Raw genomic sequence first — 18,897 nt, forward strand, 5'->3', positions numbered from 1 at the left:
TTTAAAGGGGAATAACTTTTTCAGAATATTTCAAGGATCCATCGTACGGGACAGCACTGCAGTACATGTAATGTAGACTGTCGGTAAAGCTGTTGTTTGTTTATTTCTTTCTATTTACTCCTTAACCTTTAAGGCCAACCAAAAGCTAATAATCACATGAACATAGTTTTAGGCCTTTACCGCGTTAACTTGTTTTTAAAACATTATGTGCTAGCTTTTTTACATTTGTTGTTCAGTCAAATTGTTTTACTGTGTTCCGTTTGGACCATCATTTTTTATTACTTAGCCACATATCTCGAAAGCCGAAATCACGACACTACGATGAGATGATAATAACAGTCGAATCACTACTTTGAAAACTCAAAACTACGATAGTGAAAGTCGATAACTTTTCTCGTTTTGACTATCGTGGTTTCATGTTTCCATCATCGTGCTTTCGACTTTCGTTATCGAAGTTTCGATTTTCAACATCTTAATTTCGATTTTCAAGTCGAAACAACGATGTTGAAATTCGAAACTACAAGGATGAAAGTTGAAAGTTCGATTGTGAAAGTTGAAACCACGCTGATGAAAACACTTAAGATGGTTGCTAGTGTTCTGGCAGACTGCAAATAGTTGTATATCTTCTCAGATTCTTCAAAAACAGAATCATATAAATACAACACTTATATCAAATTCCTGTTCTTGATTCTGCTATCAGTAGGAAAGTAGAAACTGATTAACATAATTATGTTAAAAATCTTAATACTTAATACTTTTTCTTTTCTCATCGGTTGTATTAATTATATGTGAATATTATTGAATTTATTGTAGTTATCTGATTTCCCGTATAGATTAAATAACATATATGCCTAAACACCAGAGAAAGATATCATTTCTGGGATATCTAGATGTCTTCATATAGTTCACTCATTAATGATATCATGACTTAACTTGATATTTCATGTTCATTTTTTGATATCACAAATGATTTGTATGTCTATATCGTAACATGCAATTAAAGATGTCCTTGAAATGGAATATTAAAGCTATTTACATTCTGATATTTTAAACCTGTTTTCTGTGTGCTGATAGCTTTGATTATTTAGTTCTTCATGTAAAAGAATGAAGTTTAGATAGCATAAGAAAAAAAAAAAACATTGAGAAAACTATATTATAGAATATATCAACTAATATTTCGCAAATTGTTAATTGATATCTAAATTGACTTCACTTTCTATGCGTCTATGTATGTAAGAAAACACATTTTTTAAGTGAAAAAGGTATTAAAATATACTAACTGAAAAACATCAAAACAACATACATTTTTACAATACGTGTTCCAGCTGGTTAATGATAATATGGCCGAAATCGTCCTAAAATGTTGACCTAGTTGCCACACTGTAAACATGAAGTCATTGGGCCAACGACGGAAACCCGTCAAAGGATAATCGTGGTTGGGCCACTGTTGGCCCAACAATGATTAATAAGTATTTAAATACAGCTGTTGGGCCAACGTTGAACCAACTTTGAATTTCAGTCACAGATATATTTACATTGGGCCAATATTGATTTTCAGATAATTATATATTTTACAGGAGACTGTTTTTATCACAAGCCCCTACAGGTATACACGTTATGTGTGTGTGTAACATGCAATATTTAATTAATAATTAAATACTTTTCTGCACCAATTCGTAATCAGTTAAATTTGGGCTAATTAAACCTTAAACTTATCTACAGCCGTAATGACATTTTGAACTATTTCAAATCTACTACCTTGAAAAAAAATTGTGAAAAAAATTGAAAACAAAAAAAAACAAACTCACTACTAACTCTATAACAAATATCTAATTTTATACAGTCATAAAATGTTTACAAAATCTGTTGAGTATTCCAGAACATGAACTCTCGTTAACCCGGGTTATGTAAGAAATCCCAGAAAATGTGGTTAATTTTACTCTCTAGGCCAGATTTCTAGCTGCATATATGTGAAGTAAAGGAAACTATTATACATGTGATAGATCTAGAGTTAACAAAAACCCGGTCTACCAGCTATAAACTGTAAGTAGAAATTTTTGAATATTATTGATAAAGTTGTGGAATCTTGTAAACAGAGAATTTCTTAATTTTATCCTATATGCAAGTAATATCCATGTGACTTGAACATATGTTAAATACTTTTATCTAAAGCTAGCGGATGGCACTTGTGTTGAGTATTAAATTCTTTAAATAAAATAACTCATATTCTCGTTAATTCTAACATATTTTTCTCGGTTAAATACAGACAAAAATAAATTTCATACATTTTACGCAAGTTTATGTCCAGAGGTTTATGTGCATTTCTTTAGTTATATTGTTATCAATTTGACGTAGATGGTTTAATCAACATTATAATTTTTTTTTTACAGGGTGCTGTTCAAGAGAGTAATAATGGAGTGCCTAGCACTGTGGTGCACAAGAAAAAACAAGAAGAAAAAAAGAAAGCAGCAACGTCAGTGAGAAAAAAACAATCAAACAGAACTTGGATATATAATGAATTAATATACAGACATTAAATTACTTTAGTAGGATTTAATCAGTGACTGAAAAAAAGAAAAAATATTTAGATTTATAAAAGGCTGGGATCAATATTTGACATGTTGTAGTGATGAAATATTCTCATATATTTCTTCAGGAAAATTGCAAACAAACTTTAAATAAATGTTAGATTTCTTTTTGTTAAACTTTAACAAAATCACAACTATTTGAAAATAAAATACGTAATAAATAATGCTAGTTTTGGTCTTTTTCAGTTTCGTAATCGTTGGGATAGCGTTGACCCAACGCTGGACCAACCATGATAGACGAAAAAATGCTGTTGGCCCAATGGAGGGCCAACGATAAGTGCAGGATACAAGTTGTTGGCCCAATGGAGGGCCAACGATAAGTGTAGGATTCCAGTCGTTGGACCAACGATGTACCAACCGTTGGGCCAACGTTGCGCCAGTTAGCAAAATGGCAGTGGGCCAACGTTTGAAATCTTCGTTGGGCCAACGAAGAGTCTGCCGTTGGCCCAACGTTGGGCCAACGCATGTCTGCTATCTGGGCAGTATATGACACGAGTTTTCAAGTGGTCCTGTTAGTGTAACACATATAGTATATACGTTTTAAACTATTAACAGAATGAACACATCTGTGCTTACTGTGCATGATAAGATATTGTGGATTCTATTTTGCAATTCAATTATATAAACGTCTTAGGATTCTAATAGCGTCAATTTGTCATTCTTCAGAATTAATAATTGCTCCTCGGAACTCAGTTTAAAAAAAACAAACAAATTTATTGATACAGGGGAGAATCAATAAAGAATTATCAACATTCAAACACGCAAGGCAATTATTTCGGAAAAGGTAAGTTTCGATTATCAGAGTAGAGTAGCTAGGACAACTGTCTTTTATATCTAAATCTAGTGAATGGATCCAGTCTATGCTCTCCGTGATAGACTAGCTCCTAGACCATGATATATCGTTTTATATATTTCTGCCTTACTGACCTGAACGATGAAAAGACGGTTACTATTTTGGCAACGAACATTGTATAAAATTGACTGACTAGATTGTACAATATTATATTAAGTGAACTACAGACAAAAATGAATTCGGGTAACCCGAGGTAACTTTAATAGAAAAGCGTGTTTATAAGGGAAACATTAATTTTCAAATAAAAAACATTTCAGACAAAACACTAATGCAAATATTATGCAAAAGAAGACAATGCTGTTTTTGTTATTTGGCGTCACACTGGCGAAAGGAAAGGATTTGAGACTATTTATCTCAGACCTTTAATAACTTCATAATATCATACATATTTAAACACAAATGATAACATGGAAAAGGAAATGTACAAACTTCCTGATCTATTTGAGTATCTTACACATGAAAACAACAGTATAATGTTTTTATAATTGCAAATAACAGATTATCAACATTAAGAAGCCACTCAATGAGTTCATTGTTTGCAGTAGTTATGCAATTAAATGAGCTCTCTCTAGGCAGTAGTTATTTAATTGAGAGAGCTCCTTCTATGCAGTAGTAATACAAAGCAGTGAGCTCTTTCTACTGAGTACTTTTCCAATTCAGTAATATTTTCATGCAGTAGATATTCAATTCAGTGAGCTTTTTTATGCATTGGTTAGTTAATTCGGTTAGATCGTTCTAGACTGTAATCATTCACTTCAGTGAGATGAGTAATTATTTTTTTCAATTTAGTGAGCTCTTATTGTGCAGTAGATATTCAGTTCAGTGAGATCTTTCTAGGCAGTAATTATTCCAGTCGATGAGCTATTTCTATGCAGTAAGTTCTTTCTATGCTGTAGTAATTCAATTCAGTGATATCTAGATCTTTCTATGCGGTAGTTAGTCAATTCGGTGATATCTTTCTAGACAATCGTTATCTAATTCAGTGAGATCCTTCTACGCAGTGGTACATTAAATTCAGTGTGATCTTAATCTTTCTATGCGGTTTTTATTCCATTCAGTGACATCTTTCTAGGCAGTATAGTTATTCAATTCTGTGAGCTCGTTCTATGCAGTAGTATATCAAATTCAGTGTGATCTAAATCTTTATATGATGTTTTAATCCATTAAGTAATATCTTTCTAGGCAGTAGTTAATCAGTTCAGTGAGATCTTTTTATGCTGTAGTAATTCAATTCAGTGTGATCTAAATCTTTCTATGCGGAAGTTATTCCATTCTGTGATATCTTTCTAGACAGTAGTTACTCAATTCAAAGAGCTCATTCTATGCAGTAGTTATTTTAATACAATTTCTATATGTAAGCTATCTCATGTGTTTCTCACACAATACAAACATTAATGTATGGTATACAGAACAGAACAAAATGTACATAATACCGGTGTACCCCATTAATAATATCATATTGTATTGATATCTCGTTTCTTTTCTATATTTTGTTGCTGATTATTGTTTTATAGAGAATAACAGGCTACTGTCTTTTAATATCAATGTTATCAGATCGAGGTTGATTTGGGCTGGAAGCAGTGAGAGAACCAAACCCCTTCCGCCCATTATCATCCGAGACCTGATCCAGACTCAGGTCAGGGATACTTTAAAGTTTTTAAAAATCACTAAAGGACCATATATGATAAGGAGTGTTTTGGGCCCCCGATCCAATTCTGTTTTTTAATGCATCATTAGATTATAAAATATGTCTATTTTCTTGATTTAGTTGCCAAATATTTTGATAAAGTCAGTATTTTTAGAAAAAAAATACTGATTTATATATATACATGCGTCCAAGAGTGTGAATATTTGGTTTATGAGGGGGTATGCTTAAAAAGTGCCATACTGAAGTTATTATTTACTTAAATTAGAACTTGACCTGATCATTTATTGCTAATACAGTGTACAATTCATTTTGACATTTAATACCCATTATAATACTTTAATAAGAAAAACAATAAAAAGGGAGAACTCTTCTTTACTCACAACAGCTGAAAAGTAAGGTAAAAGTTGTATTTTCTCAATTTTCCAAAATAAAGACACATCAAGAAATGTTTATTGTTTTATATCTAGTTTAAAACTTGTCATGGTTACAAATCTAATTACTTGTTATCATGGTAACAGACTGACTTTTTATGCATTGTTTGTTAAAAGGATCCATTATTTCTCCTCAAATGCTTGTAAATGACCTTGTCAAATCAAGGTAAAACAAACAGCAGGTTGACCTGATACTATAAGATTTTCAGCAAAGCATTTGATAAAGTGAGCCATGAGAAAAGTGTCAGCTGGACTTGGACAAGGAATTCAATTCTTCTAAGTGTCAAGTTATCTGCGTCAAAAGAAGGAAATATCCTATTCACTCATAATACCACCTGCATAATACATTACTAGAATATGTCACCTGAACAGAATACCTTGTCGTGGATATCTCAAACGGTCTGTCGTGGGACGCCAATATAAATAGGTCAACCAAAAAGACAAATAAAACTCCATGGCATATCAGACCCTCGTCAGACCACAGCTGGAATATAGTTCCGAAGCCTTGTCTCTATACACACAAACCAAAATAGACCAAAACAGAAGCGGTCCGAAGACGGGCAGCACGTTGGGCTATGTCTGACTTTGGCCGCAACTCCACTGTCACTGACATGCTATACAGTCTAAAATTGCACAGGCTACATCTCCGGCGCCTTTACACCCGACCCTCTCTAATGTATAAAATCTCAAATCAACTGGTTGCATTCGCCATGGAAGATTATCTCATCCCCTTAACAAGGCAATAACGCCATTATCATTAGCTGTCTTACAGGGTAATCTCTGTCACCACTGGCAACCTCGAATATTCCTTTTTCCCATGACTATAGTCCTGTGGAATAATCTTCCACCTGACATTCCCTACCTTCCAACCCTTGAGTAGTTTAATGCCACTGTTTGCAAAATTGAACACACAGATAGTGTCGGAAAATAGTTTGTATGAGCGGTTAGAACAGGACCTGACAAAAAATATGAAAGGAGTTCATGTGACTTTAGCCCAAATTCGCTCAAAACACAAATCCAAGGGTACAACAAGATCTTACATAACAATTTTAACTTTTCAAAAGAGACATAATTAAACAATCCAAACCCTTTGCGCTGTGTAGTTTTATAAAATGAAAAATAAGACAGGAAAGGTTTACAATATTAGTAACAAAGTACGAAATATATTTTGTTTTCTGTCTATTATACATTGTAACTCAATAATTTACTATGAATATGCATAAACAATAGGAGATTGAAACACAACACTTAAACACTTGACCCAGCTTGTGGTGTAAAAGAGCAAAATTATATACGTTACCATTTACTTCCTGTTGCAATTCACGTTTAAAATAAGTGGTTGAAACTAGATGACTTGCTGTAAATAAAATTATTCACGTTTTTCATCGTCTGCTAACTATTTTGTCTCCAGTTCCCGGTAGTTATTTTACCGCGTTTTCTGCTTGCAATTCACGATTTTCTCATGTTTTCAGTGCACTATATAAGTGATTGTTAATTGATATTCTCCACTCGAGGTTGAATATTTGACAGCATAACAAGTATTTTGATTATTTGTTTATTCTCGTAAGAAAACTTGACAAACCCTTCTGAGACGAATATTCAGTTTTTGGACATCATTTGCATCTGGAAATGAACACTCAACGTAATACTCAGCGAAAAAGATAGCAATTTCGGTAAGGTAAAGATTTATTACTTTTTTCTATGTTCCGTAGTGTTTTGTCAAAATGAATATTTATAGTTTGAAAGTTTGACACGTGTAACGGGAATGTCCTAGAACTTATCAACATACGTTTCCACAAAATGAGACATTTCATATTGCTAAAGTTTTGATTTTGGCTAAAAATCTTTTACAAAGATTATTGACATGGTAAGGTTCATCAACGCTAAGGAATATATGCTAATACGGATTTACAAAATATCTTGTTTAATTTCGGCCTACTGTGTACTTGAATTAGTGGTAATGTTGGCTGTAGAAAATTTGAAACAGTTTATCTGTAAACATTTTTGAATATTTTAAGTGGCGGATATGTTACCTATATAGCAAAATTTGTACGTGACGAACTTCATAATCCTTTGTTATTCGTTTAAATAACCGCAGAGAAGGTTTTCGGGTCACGAAGTTTTCGTGCAAATTGTGCAACAAATTACTCCGTCTGGTCAGAATGTTCAAATAAAGAAAACGTGCATATTAAAATTTGTTATTTGTTTTTGTATATTTTCAGTTAGTTTTATGGTACATGTGCACAAGGTTTGTATAACACATATAGATGCGTTTATTTGTTTGCAGATGTTTTCTTGCTTAATGTGTTATTTTATTGTTAATGTTATTTAATATAAATTCACGATGAAAAAACCTGCTATTGAAGGAAAGTAAATATTACATGTATATACTTCTGGGACGAGATTTATGAACTAGTACATATAAGGTGTGCATATTGTATCAGTAAGTAGAAGTGAAGCGAAGCATACGTACTCGTACTTTAATTTATCCGGCGTAAATGATTCGTCGTATTTAAAGCGTTTACAATTCGATTTAATATTAGATATGTTAATTATTCTTTCTTCAGATGATGCTGTTGGCTTTTAGCATAATCAGAGAAAACAACAATAGAAAGTTGCTGATTGATTTTGAATCGTGGGATGTTGTGATTAGCACAGAAGCTTTGACTTGCTTAAATGTAGACCACGTGGCGGATATGTTTTCATAAATTAGATAAGTATATGTTTAGATAAATTTGGTTTTTAAAGCTACTTGCCCATAGTTTAGGTGAAAAAATTTCAATGTTAATTTCCGCCATGTTTGGCATAGAATGTATATATGACACTGAAAAAACGATGAAGTGGGTGAAAATAAAGTTAGATATTGGAATAAAATGCAAGAATAATGTAAATTGACTGCATTACTTCAAAATCGTTGAAACTGTTTGTTCCTTCTGCACACTATATTTGGTTATTTTTAAAGAGGCACCACAAAATAACTGTATTCTTTTGTATTTCCATGATGGTAATTATACATGTTTTGCATGAAGAAAATGACAGGGACATATATATGGCCAAGACAATGTGCGTAATGTTTTAAGATTTTATTGAATTACTGTAGCAATATGTACATAAATCAGTGTATTTAGTTAAATTTTGATCACATTTTGTTTCAACAGTTTAAGATAGTTATTCATATATATTTTTGAAACTATGCTGAAAAGAGATTTCCTGAATAAGTTTGCAGATGAAGTTGTCAAAACACATTTATTCAGGAAAGGCCTAAATTGTCAACCTAAAATCTTGTGGTATAGCTGTATTTTAAGAATTATTTTCATGAAGATTTTGTTGGTGAAAAGTTAGGTCACTAGGTCGTGGTGGGTCTTTAAGAGTATCTTTCAAAAAATCTTATGCCACTAGTCACTTCAGAGTACCCTCTTGTTATGGAATTTTGAGAAAAATTATTAGAGATGATCAGCTTAACATAGAGATCGTTTATTGATGTACAATTCAGTATTCAGAATTGATTAGAACTGTGATAGAAATTTAATATTTGTTCTTATATTTTAGTTGTAAGATGAAGTCACCAAAACGTCAGTTATGTTGATTTTGAATCGTGTGATGTTGTGTTTAGCACAGAAGCTTTGATTTGGTTAATTGTAGACCACGTGGTGAATATGTTTTCAAGAATAAAATTACAGTGAAAAGATAAGTATATGTTTTAGATAAATTTGGTTTTTAAGACTACTCGGCCATAGTGTAGGTGAAAATTTTCAATATGTTCATTTCTGCCATGTTTTGCATATGACACTGAAAAATGAAGTGGGTGAAAGTAAAAGTTAGATATTGGGAAAAATGCAAGAATAATGTAAAATGTGTGCATTATTTCAAAAGCGTTCCAACTGTTTTATACTTTCTGACAATATATTTGGTTATTTATAAAAGTATCTTGCAAAACTCTTACGCCTATAAGTTTGTACCACTAGTCATTTCAGAGTACTTTTATGTTTTTTTTTGAGACAATTTATTACTGAGTTAGCTATGTTGCTTTTAGCCTTTCGTGCATTAGTACGTTTTCTGCCATTAAGTCATGCATTATTGTGTTGACTGTCTTATTGCAGTTGTTTGATAAATTCAACTACAAAAAGAAGTACATCTGTGAAAAATATTGTTTTGGTATATTGAGCTGTTTTAAAGAAAGACCGTGCTATGATGCATTTGCTTTTACATTTTTGCCGTACTTTGAGACCACTGACCGTTTTATTTTTGTTATACTATGAGAGTTTTACATGCAGATCAATCTTCAATCTGTTGATTGTTGTTTTCAGATGTCGTGATTAGGAAAACGTTGATTGGTAGATGATATTTATTTTAGAAGTTGTAAGGCTAACAAAAAACTACAATGTACGAAAAACTGCTGTGAAAATATGAAATATCTAATATATAATGTTCTTTTCAATGACGGATTATTATGTGTTGATATATTCAGTTGTTTTACGACCGTGCTGTGATAGTGTTTGTTCTTGTAATTTTTCGAATATGAGGCTACTGTCCGTTTTACCTTGGCTTTTACACCAAAATATAATCATTAATCCATTAATTATTTTAGATGTGATAACCGTAACATTGTTTGGCTGACATAAATTTCAGACGGTTTCAAACTGTAGTAATTAGCTTAACGAAGAGATTGTTTGATTGATATACTGTTTAGATTTTTTAATTAAAAATATGTGAAAATTGCGACGGAAGATAAGTATTTGGCTATAATGCGGAAATAGTGACCGTTTTACTTTGGTCGTGCTGGGAAAGCATTTGCGTTTCTTGGTGAAAAAAGGAACATTTTACTGTGGCCGTGCTGAGATAGCGTTGGCTGTTTATTTTAACCGTACATTATTGCGTTGACTGCCTTATAGTCAGTGTTGTGAAAACATTAGCTATGACACTTTTACTTTTGCCGTATTTTGAAAGTGTGGGATGCTTTGTTCTAGTCATGCATAATTGCGTTGACTTTCTTATTATTAGTGTTGTGAAAACGTTAGGTATTGTAATTTACGTCGGCTGTGCTATGGAAGTGTTGGCTGTTTTATTTTTGTCGTGTATCATTTTGTTGACCGTTTAATTTCTGTGTTGTGAAGTCATTAGCTACAGCATTGGGTACAGCATTAATGAATGATTATTATATTTTGATAAATGAAGTTGTTTAAAAAACGACAGTGATTTTGTCTTTTCATTTTTGACATATTCAATAACGTTAATTGTGCTGTGATATATATATATATATATATATATATATATATATATATATATATATATATATATATATATATATATATATATTTATTTATTTTATCTAGATCAATCGTTAATCTTATTATGTTCTTTTCAGATGTAGTGATCAGTGTTACCTTGTTTGGTGGATATTTATTTCTGTTGAGCTAAGAACAACAATGAATAGATAAGTATACATTTGTAATATAGGGAGTCGCTTCAAACTTAATTTAAAAGGATACGCGAAAGGCCTGATTTTTTACATTGTGCTTGTACGGCTAAGTGTTACCTGTTCAAGCTCAATTTGCTAAGGAAGTTATGTCCGTTTTGCTTTAACTGTACTGTAAAAGGTTTTACTGTTTTGACTGGTTATAACGCAAAAGAGCTGACTAGCCAAACAAGTGTTTATATTAAACTCTGCAGTAAGTGTTACTTTTAGATGTTGCGAATAGTTTAACGTATATCGCTTTAGCGAAACTTTGATAACAATACATGATGTTGTTTATTTATATTTCGAGTCCGTGATGCGAAAACATTAGCCGTTTCATTTCTGCTAAACTTTGAAATGTTGTCTGTAATTTATTTTTGCCGAGTTCTTTCCAAATGAAATATTTAATATGTGAATTAATATTTTCAGATGGTGTGCAAGTTGTAGCTTAATGTAGATAGTAAGATGGATATGTAATTCATATAAAACTTGTGTAGAACTGCAATGAAAGATAAGTATACTTTTTGAGTATCAAGCTATGTGTCTATTTTACTTCAGCTGTTCTGTGAAAGCGGTGGGTGTTTGGAAAAAAATGACTGTTTTACTTTGGTAGTGCTGTTGAAGCGTACGCTGTATCGAAAAAGTGACCGTTTGGTCGTGTTGTGAAAGCGTTTGCTGTAAAAAAGTGCTATTTTGCTTTGGCTGTGCTGAGAAGCATGGGCTGTAAATTTTAGTCGTGCATTATTGCTTTGACTGTCTTTTGAATGCTTTGTCTGTGATACATGAATATTAGGCCGTGCTGCGTTTATTTTGGCTAGCGTTCTGAAAACTTTGGATATTTCTAAAAGAATCTTTTGAATTTATTACACTACAATTACCTTCTTTGTTTAGCTCGATTGGAATGCTGTCAAATACTAAGACCTGTATCCTATATTTTTGTTTGTTGTTTTTGTAGTTAGGAACATGAAATTAGTGAATAATTGATTACTCACGACATGAGAGTGAGTAAATAAAATTATTCACGTTTTTCATCGTCTGCTAACTATTTTGTCTCCAGTTCCCGGTAGTTATTTTACCGCGTTTTCTGCTTGCAATTCACGATTTTCTCATGTTTTCAGTGCACTATATAAGTGATTGTTAATTGATATTCTCCACTCGAGGTTGAATATTTGACAGCATAACAAGTATTTTGATTATTTGTTTATTCCCTCCCACCCACCCTAACAAACATTTCAAGTTTCTTAATAGTTATTGCTGATGGCTTGTAGCTTTATTCGAATATCAAAGACAGATTTGACTTTTTGACTGTGATTTAAACAAGAGTAATCATTTAGTTCTAGAGAGATTCCTTAGGCCAGACATTACGTCTCCTTTATGTTCTGATAGAAAATAAGGTTCACAGTTACGTACCTTATGTTTCAAGGGTCTTTAGACATGAACAGTTCCTTGTTAATTATTACTGTTGAGTATTCATGTATTACTAGAACTTTGAAGGCAGATATACATTTAACATTATATAAGAACATTTGAATTCTTCATGCCAGACTCGGTATCTACATTTAGAAAAGTAACATTCACAAGTACGCATTTAATTCTATATCTATATATATTTTATGCTGTTTTTTCCCATGCAATGTTATTCTTTTTGTTATCAAATGGAAATTGCCGTTATCCTCTTTGAGCTAGTTTTCATTGTATTTTTTATTTTACCTTGAAAGAATGTTATGTTTTACACACTGCACATTTTTCTTATTTTGTGGTTATTCAACGAAGCTGAGAGAGACCAGAATTGCCATCTTATATGCGGTTTAACTATTCTAGATAAGATGAGTTCAAGTTATTACATTTGGTTCATTCGGGACCTAGTAGAAAGCACATTTTTACAGTTTAGATTTTCATGTACATCTGATTGTGATGTTTGCCTTAAATTTTGATAGTATGTTTTCAGGCTGAGTGGTGTACAAAGATAAAGATAACCACATTTACCCCACTTCTACTGGTCGATCATCAACACATCGCACAACATCGTACCGTCTGACATTTGCAAGACAAATATATTCGTATTTTTTGTACATTGGAATGCTGTCAAATACTAAGACCTGTATCCTATATTTTTGTTTGTTGTTTTTGTAGTTAGGAACATGAAATTAGTGAATAATTGATTTACTCACGACATGAGAGTGAGTAAATACATACTGCATTGTCTTCATTTTATTCAAGTGCGCAAGAGAAGTCACTCTGTAATTTTATTGTACTCAGGAACTGACTCATGAAAATTAGGTAAAATCCATATAGTTATCTTTTTATATAGCAGTTTCACTCATTTGATGATCATCAATTAAGATCAGATTAAGTTTCATATATACATGCTTTTCGAAAAATTTGTTTTATGCTGAAAGGCTTTTCTAACTGGATACCTGGCCTTGTTGTTAGTGACATACATTGAATCCCACCAGGATTGTATTAATTCTTTAATCTATTATTTAGGATTTCAGTAATTAATGGTGTGTAAAAGATAAAACGAAAATGTTTATTCCCATCCCAAAGTGCAAGTATTTCAATTTATTTTTAAGTATATTTAATTGTTCAAATTTCTTCTTTTTAGAATACCACATGCATTTGTATTCCTTGTACTATTTGTCATTCTTTCAGACAATTAGTCTATACGGACATTTGACATAGGGATAGGACACCAGCACTTGAGATGCATTGTGTTTAAAAGCCGTCTTCTTAGAATACCACACTTGTCTTCCTTGTTTTACTATTTGTCATAGTTAAAGACAATTAGTCCATACGGACTTTTGAAATAGGGACAGGACACCAGCACTTGAGATGCATTGTGTTTAAACGCCGTTACTTCCAGTTAATGACACGAATTCTTCGAAAGAGAAATCTAAATTTAGTGGTTTTGTTCTCGATCATTAAAGTCAACGAGATGATTTTTTTCCCCTTTGAACGGACAAGGGATTTCTAAATAACGTATTGGCTCTTGAGACATCGCATGTTGTAAAATATTTTAATATCTTATTTCTGATATAAAGATGCAGAAGAATTTTCGGAAGTAAAATAGTAAAAAACTTATTAAAAGTCTAATGTGAAAATTGTTGCTGACACCACTTGATTATTTATAATATCATTTACTTTGTTTAAACTGTTAGGGCCTGAAATTATTTTTATAATACCGTCATTCGTTTTCTTTCATTTGAAACTATCTTAGCGATGTCTGTATCTTGATGGCCAATGGAATGCCTAATGGCCAAACATTTGGAATGTAAAAATGTTTTCTACAGGCAACAAGTTATCTCCCATGTACAATGTATATATGAAGAGATTTTACATACTTTGTTATTTTACTCTGACATCATTCTGTGATAGCATATTGCATCAATAATAAATCACCAGTTATCCTTATTTTAGACCATTAGTATACTTCTTACTATCGTGGCTGAAACCGACTTTTACCAATAAACCCAAAGCTTTGAAGGACATCTGCCAAAGTACTGTGTTAAGATGCGGTAGGGTATGGCATTTCAAAAGCGCTGCCTTTCTAATTTAGTCCCGTTTTCCAGATTTATTGCATACAAATTAAATAAGGACTTCCTTTTGTTTGTTAATCAATTATGAAGCAACAAAGAAAAAAACTCATGATACCCGTATCGCTCATCGAGTTATTGAACCACATGTTTCAAACTGATTCTAAAATATTAGAAAGTAGGTCACATTTATGGTCAATGAAAGACAGTTTAAAGATTGGGTGCAAAACTGTACATAAGCAAAATTTACGCAGGGAAACACACGGGCGATGTAGACCTACTGACCTATTTTTTTGACCGCAGTTGACCCAGTTTCAAATTTGACCTAGATATCATCAAGATAGATATTAGACCAACTTTCATACAGATCCCATGATAAAATATCGCCTCTAGGAGAGGTCACAAGGTTTTTCTATTATTTGATCCACTGACCTTGTTTTTGAAGGCACGTGACCTCGTTTTTGAACTTGAACTAGATATCATCAAGTGAACGTTCTGACCAATTTTCATAAAGATCTATTGATTGGTTTCTAGAGAAGCCCAAAAAGGTTTTTCTATTTTTAGACCATTTGACCTAGTTTTTGATCGCACGCGCCCCAGTTTCAAAGAAATGACTTCGCATGACGTCACAAGATGTTTTACGTACCATTACACCAAGCTATTCAAGAAAAGCAAGAGATTTGTCCCTTTTATGGCAAATTTTTAGAGTAAAATGTTTTGGAAAAATCCCGTATTTGTTCAAAATTTACACGAGCGCACCTTAGAACAATTTTCTTTCATGGTTTATTCCCCGTGTTTTTGAAATTCCTAAACAAAATCCAAAAACTAAATTGTTTTCCCCTGCGCTCGTATCGTACTTTGTTTGATAAAGGCATAAAAACCCATCTAAAAATGTACAAAATCTGTGTTGATGACATGAAACTAGAACCATGGATCATGATTTTTAAAACGCAAAACTAATACATTTTATTTTCAAAAAATGTAAGATTAAGCCTTTTTCTTTCAAATAATCCATATCGAGTTTGTATTTTTACTTTCTTTTTCTTCGAAATTTGGGGCTAAAATTGTGCCTTATTGATACATGTTCCTTTAAAAACTGATGCATGAATTTTAATTAACTGAAACCGAGAATAAAAATTTACACAAAACAATTAGAAAACATTTTTCTAACTAGAAAAATCTCACTGAAGTAAATCTTAGACTTAAACTTAATAAAATGTGCATGCCTTAAATTTGGCATAAATCAAAAATAAGTATATCATACAGTGAAATTGTGTGTATTGTAACCCTTTTTCCAAGAATCGATCCATGTAAATTTTGTGATGTCATCATGAACGTTTCAAAATGACGTCATTCATGCTATTGTCTGTGGGGTTTAAAAGTAGAGACAACCATATTCAAGGAAATTTGTTAAGATTTACATAATCTGTTTAGAAAAAAAAAGTTGTGCAACATCGAAACTGGACTCTGTAATAAAATTCATTGGGAAAGAAACTGATGTAAAAATGAGTCTGTCAATAATGGTAGGAGCTTAATTCTGATATCAGGTCAATGACGTTTGTTTTATGACTGTGACCTTGCCCTCTGGTTGGGGATAAGGGTGTTGCATCACACCCTATGGGAACATTTGTACCAAGTAATATTCAAAAGTTATTGAAAGCAAAAATTTTTTGAATTCCATCTGTGACATTGAACATGAAATAGGTTCTGTTTAATTAAAATGACAAGTCGTCTGATTATCGTAATATTGTTATCCCTTGATGGACGGCAGAGCTGTCGACCGGGCACGAAACCGATCCTGTTCATGCCATGTTAGCATTTTACTGCCAATTGTGATCTTGGCCATTTAAAGTTAGGAGTTTGAAAGATGTGCATGACACATTGTCTTATTATTGAGTAATTTGTGCCAAGTAATATTAAAATCCCATGATGAATGAAATATGGACAAGGGGGGACGGACCTGAAACGAAATGACGGTCGAAAAAAGCGCAATCATATATTTCCCCTAACTGGGTTTGATCAGCCCGGGCGAGTAATAACATCTTCAGTCTGCTAATATATTACTGCTGAGAAAAAATTAAAATATTAGTTTCATGACATAAAATTTGGGGGCAAAAAATGACCCCACACTTAAGTGGCAGGGGCCAGTTTCGTATGTTGGTTAATGTATTATGCGCTGATACCAGTGCGGAGAAAAGTGATAAAAATTCTTTTTTGACAAATTCCAGGTAAGTGTTGAGCGAATATATTGTATATTCTTAGCACTTTATCGTTTGACATTTTAAAGCGTGATAAATCCGTTGTTTCTATGATGATGATGATGAAAACGAGTAAAACACCGGTTCAGGGCACCTTGCCCTACCGGTACCATATTATTCACAAATAACTGACCTAAACAGACGTATATCGTATACGTTCTTTCTTCTGTGGGCTTAATATACAGTATTTTTTTTTCAAAAAATGTGGTGGTACATGTATTAAATTTCAGCGTACCTTACTTTTGTGGTGTCTGTCTTCTCACGTTGATGGGATCTATTTCTGCGGTTCTGTATTCACCGATTGTTTCATTAATTTTAAACCGATTATAATGGCGGCTTGTATTTTTTTGCGAATTTTCAAATATACAGTCTTATTGTCTTGTGCTAAATTGCAGAAGATTAATTTCTCAAGCCCCTAGAGAATTGTTGCAGGTTATTTTAAAACACTTAAAAAAATTCCTAATTGGTCAGTTTATATTATATTACTATTTTGTTATTAATGCATGTATTTACACGAAATTTCACATACCGACATTTGAATAGATACTGCAGTTGATTATTGATTTATTTTTCGCCGACTCACGGCCAGCGTAACCGCTTAGGCGTTTTAACCAATATGCAAAATTGCATATTTTGGCATTTACTGACGAAAGTCCTACTAGAAAAAAACAATTTTATTGTGAATTGACACAAGGGCAAATCGCCCGGGCTGGGGAATTTTACAACAAAACTCAAAATGGGCCCATTTCAATGATTGTCTTGGGGTTAAATTTTGCCAAAAGAGCGCGGATGATAGATAATCAACGATTAAAGGGTTCTTGAAAACGGAAAAAAGGTTAAAAGGGAAAAATAACCATAAAAGTAACAGCTATAAACAAATTTTATCAAATTCTTTTGAAATTGCAAAAATAATTACACACTGTCTTTAATGTGCCCCGGCTAGCAATATTTTGACAGCTTGATCGTGTTGCTTTTGTGTCAATTTCACCATGAATGTGTTTTTCTAAGAGGACTTTCGTCAGTAATGCCAAAAGTGTAAACGAATACGTGCATTTTTGGTGCACATGCCCTGCACGTGCAAAAAAGGGCAATGTTAGTCAAACCCCAAATGCGGTTACTTGGGCTGTGGAGTCGCCAAAAATAAATCTTTAACTGCTGCAGTACCTATTCAAATATCGGTATGTGAAATTTCGTGTGAAACATGCATTATCAAAAAAATAGAAAATAAAATTAAATGACCAAATAAATTAGAAATTTTGTTGAGTGTACATACGGTCATGCAAAACAGACACGAAAAGTAGACTAGCCACTAAAATGATAATAACTATATTTCTATATTTTCCCTTTTTTGAAAAATTCAATTTCATAGAGACAAAAGCCAGTCTTTTTTAAAAGATTTTAACAGGACTGATGTTAATTAGGATATTGGACATAGGATATAGATGGCTCAGTTCACTACATTCAATCATAAAAATGTAAAAAGATATTCATAGTCTATGAGCTAGTCTAACGAAAAAGGTACTTATACGATATTTTTAACGCATGAATATTGTGGCCAGACGAAAATAATCTTGGGAAAAAAGTGCCTCAAAACCGTTTTTTTTTCAAAAATTTGAGCTAAATCTGGATGGATGGATGAATGACAGTTTCCATTCCGTTTAATTTCCTTTAACTCATGTAGTTTTAGACCCGGCCGTTTGGAAAATGGATTCAGCAATATTTATTTTACCAAGAATTACTTGTATAAAGAATCCTTAGTTCTATAAACACCATTTAAATGAATAAAAATGCTTTTAAAGTATATCTACCTGTTTCATTCTAAATATGTACTCGGGTCAAATACCAAATTGGACCCTGCCACTTGATTTGGCAATTAATAAAATTGAGAGTTTTTTCTATTTTCGAATTTTTGTATATCTTTCTGAAAATTTAAAAACCAGTCTGAGATAAATATGTTTTCAATAGCATGAAAATGTCTGTATAAGAGCGTCTAAACTTGCCTACCCTCACGCCAAAATGAGCCAACATTTACAATCTGTCTCTTAGATAAAGAATGTAAAGTAAATCGTTTTTAATGGTTTTCTAGCGTAATTTAATATATTTCGTAATTAGGAAGATATTAAGGACATTC

The 18,897-nt window shown here is 32.5% G+C and overlaps 1 long non-coding RNA gene across 1 annotated transcript; it reads left to right on the top strand.

Moving 5' to 3' along the window:
* LOC123543698 (uncharacterized) lies at window positions 1-13,839 on the top strand. The gene is made up of 3 exons (XR_008367146.1): window positions 1-2,043; window positions 2,391-3,372; window positions 13,628-13,839. It is a non-coding gene; the product is annotated as an uncharacterized LOC123543698 (long non-coding RNA).
* The last annotated feature ends 5,058 nt before the right edge of the window (window positions 13,840-18,897 follow it).

This window comes from Mercenaria mercenaria, chromosome 14 (genome assembly GCF_021730395.1).
Source record: "Mercenaria mercenaria strain notata chromosome 14, MADL_Memer_1, whole genome shotgun sequence".
In the NCBI taxonomy this organism is placed as follows: Eukaryota; Metazoa; Mollusca; class Bivalvia; order Venerida; family Veneridae; genus Mercenaria; species Mercenaria mercenaria.